Raw genomic sequence first — 4,155 nt, forward strand, 5'->3', positions numbered from 1 at the left:
AAATGTGACAAAGTAACAACAGAGAGTGAGATTAGAGACATACATCTTCAGAGAGAAGGCAATTAAACAAAGACAGAGAAAGAATAAACATTTACTAAGTGCACAAGGTAAGGAAGGGCATTTCAGGAAGAAACTGAATTGCCCAGGCATGAAATGGTAAAGCAGCATGGCCCATTCTTGTAACTGAAAATAGACTAGTATAGCTGAACTATAGGTATAGAATAAGGAATTGATAGAAGATAAAGTTGGATAGGTGGGCAGGGGTCAGAACACAAAAGGGCCTTGTAGGGACTTCTTTGGTGGTCCAGTGGTTAAGAATCCGCCTTCCAATGCAGGGGATGCGGGTTCGATCCCTGGTCAGGGAACTAAGATCCCACATGCCATGGGGCAACTAAGCCTGTGTGCCGCAATTACTGAGCCCATGCGCTCTAGAGCCCACGCACCGCAACTACTGAGCCCGCATGCTCTGGAGCCCACGTGCCACAACTATTGAGCCTGCGTGCTGCAACTACTGAGCCCGCACGCTCTGGAGCCAGCGCACCACAACTAGAGAGAAGCCCATGTGCAGCAACTAGAGAAGCCTGCATGCCACAACGAAGATCCTGCGTGCTTCAACTAAGACCCAATACAGCCAAATAAATAAAAACAAAAACAAAAACAAAACAAAAGGGCCTTGTATACCAAACTGTGTGGTAGCCATTGGAGAGGTTGTTTTTTGTCGTTGTTGTTTTGGGGTTTTTTTTGCCGCACCACGAGGCTTACGGGATCATAGTTTCCCGACCAGGGATTGAACCCAGGCCACAGTGAAAGCACCACTGGACCACCAGGGCATTCCCATTGGAGAGTTTTAAAGGGGAAAGTGCACTGTGTTTTAGACAGCTGGTTACAATGTGAAGAATAGACTGGGAAAGACCAGAGGAAGGGGAGATTAGTTTAGGCGGCTATTGGAATTGTCTCAAGGGAGAAATGAGGTCCTGAACAAAGAGAGGAAGTGATAGATTTAGAGAGGTATTTCTGAAGACGATTCAATAGACCTTTGCTGACTAAGTAAATATGGAGAGAACGAGAGGAGTTAAGAAGGGCTTAAAGCCTTTAAATGGATTAAAATGGCTTAAAGCCTTAAAGGGCCCTGGTTTAGGAGACTAGGTCAGTGATGAGACCATTAACTAAGAATAAAACTGTTGGCAGTAGGGCTTCCCTGGTGGCGCAGTGGTTGAGAGTCCGCCTGCCGATGCAGGGGACATGGGTTCCTGCCCTGGTCCGGGAAGATCCCACATACCGCGGAGCGGCTGGGCCTGTGAGCCATGGCCGCTGAGCCTGCGTGTCCGGAGCCTGTACTCCGCAACGGGAGAGCCCACAACAGTGAAAGGCCCGCGTACCGCAAAAACAAACAAACAAACAAAATGGTTAGCAGTAAAACAAGTTTGGAGAGTGGTGACTGTGATATAATAATCGCTAACATTTATTGAGAGCCCACTGTGTGGCAGGCACTATACTAAGTGCTTTATATGTACTTATTTTAATTCTCACAACGTTAAATGAGGTGTTACTATAATCCCCATTTTTATTAATTAAGAAGTGAAAAGAGAATGAAGAGCCAGTAAAGGAGATTGAGATTATGTTCATTCAATATTATGAATTTAGTTCTTGTTAATTTTTATGCTCATCAGTTTGGGAAGGTATTTATTTGAGCTTTTCATGCCCAGTGCTATGCCAAGAGCTTTGGAAGCTATCTATGGTGTGCGATACCTTGTGCTCTCAAGTTACAGTAATTTTAAAAAGCATCACTGAAGAGGTGGGACTAGGTGTTTTTTTTAATTAATTAATTTATTTCTGGCTGCGTTGGGTCTTCGTTGCTGCACGTGGGCTTTTTCTAGTTGTGGTGAGCGGGGGCTACTCTTCATTGTGGTGCACAGGCTGTAGGTGCGCAGGCTCCCGTAGTTGTGGCTCATGGGCTCTAGAGCTCAAGCTCAGTAGTTGTGGCACACTGGCTTAATTGCTCCACGGCATGTGGGATCTTCCCAGACCAGGGCTCGAACCCGTGTCCCCTGCACTGGCAGGCGGAATCTTAACCACTGCACCACCAGAGAAGTCCCTAGGGTTGTTTATTAAACAAGAGGAGGATTTAGGCACAGGGAGAGGTAGTGGGAGGACATTCTAAGAAGAGGCAACAGTATGAAGAAAGGTATGGAGATAGGAATGTGCCTGGTGTGCTCCAGAAAGAGTGAGGAAGAAGTTGGTATAACTAGTGGCAATTACAAGTGTGAGAGTAACAGGAAATAAGGTAGTAGTATATTGGCAGAAGGATAGCAGATAATGGAAGACTTTGAAAACCAAGATGAAGTGTTTCAACTTGAGGCAACTAGAGAACTGTTGAGGTTCCTTGAGCAAGAGAATAGCATGATGAAAGCTGTGCTTTAGGAAGATTTTCCCAAAGCTGTGTGTAAGATATACTGGGAAACAGTAAAGGGAGACCAGCTAGGAATCTGTCATGCAAACCAGGTGTGCAGCAATGAGATCCTGGGTGATCCCACTATCGTTGAAGAAGGATGTGTAAATGAGACACATTATAATGGAATAAATGACAGATCTATTTTTGCACCCTGTATCCGAAGATGAGGCTGAGACTTTTACCTAAAAGACTGGAAGAATTGTGGTACCACTAACAGGAATGGGATATTTGAGAAGGGGAGCCAAGTGTTAGGGTAAATAATCTATTCTAGATTGTTAAAAATTCGAAATAGCTGTGGCTTGGTGTGAGATGCTCATTCTCTGAATTTAATATCTTCCTAAGATATAGTCAGGAACTAGAAAATATTAGAACTATATATGTATTTTTTGTATAATGTCATTTATTTGTTTATTCAAGATTTATTTATTTGTAGTTTGGTGAGATTAGAGTGTGAGAGTTTGTCAGGGTAGGGGTCCAGTTGCAGACAGGCTAGAAAGAAAGAAGCTCATCAAAGAGGACTTTGCATGATGTACTGACTTTTGACTTTATTTTGCAAGTAATGGGGAGCCATCAAAAAAAGGCTTTTGAGCCAACAAGGTAACATATTCAGATCCTTTTTTCAGCACTGGATTGTTAATTTCTTGTGGACAGTGACTCTGTATTATTTATCTTTGAGCTAGTCACTCAAAGGTGACATATTGCCTTTTGTTTATTAAACATCTACAATGGGCAGGTACTGTGTTAAAGGTTTAGTGGTAAGTAACAGATCCACTTGCTACTCTCAAACAACAAACAAAAATGCACCCAGAATCTAGTATTTCTCTCCATCTCCACTGCTACCCGCCTAGATGATAAATTCTACCTGGATTATTGTGATAGCTTAGTCTGTCTGCTTCCACTTTTGCCCTTCAACAATTCATTTTTTTCTAGAGTAGATACAGTGATCTTTTCAAAAGGGTAAGGACTTATCCTTCTGGTTATGATGGAGTAACAAGGACTGGATTTACCCTTCTGCCTTAAATAACTGCAAAACTGGACAAAATATATGAAACAACAGTTCAGAGAGAGTGAGCCTGGATAGAGTCTAGTGGTCTCTCTGAGTTTAGGAGGCAGAGTTGAGAATTCAGGAAAGCTGAAGTGGCTAAGAAAGAGTATTGCCTCAGTAGTGAGGACAAATTAGCTCTAGACCAAAGGTTGCTCTGGTTCTGCCTAACAAAACTTAAGAGCAAGCCTTGAAGGGGTTAAACTGTTTCTGAGTAACTTAACTATATCTCAGAACAAATTGCAAAAGTATTTAAAGGAAAAATAAAGAAAAACTCCAGCACCCAACAACATAAAATCCACAATGTCTTGTATCTAGTAACAAATGATGAGGTATACAAAGCAGGAAGATAGAGCAAAATTAATCAACAGATACAGACCCAGAAATAGCACAGATGATAGGATTAGTAGACAAGGACATTATAATAATTATTTTGAATGTACTCTATTTTTTCAGTAAAGTAAAGGAAATGTGATCATGTTGAGGAGAGACATGGAGAACATAAAAAGACTGAAATTAAACTTCTAGAGATGATACATACAATGTCAGAGAAAAAAAATACTTGATTGCTTTAACAGATTAGACACTACCAAAGGAAAAATTAGTTAACTTGAAGACACAGCAGTAGAAACTATCTGAAATGAAACACACAGGAAAAAAT

This window comes from Delphinus delphis, chromosome X (genome assembly GCF_949987515.2).
Source record: "Delphinus delphis chromosome X, mDelDel1.2, whole genome shotgun sequence".
NCBI lineage: Eukaryota > Metazoa > Chordata > Mammalia > Artiodactyla > Delphinidae > Delphinus > Delphinus delphis.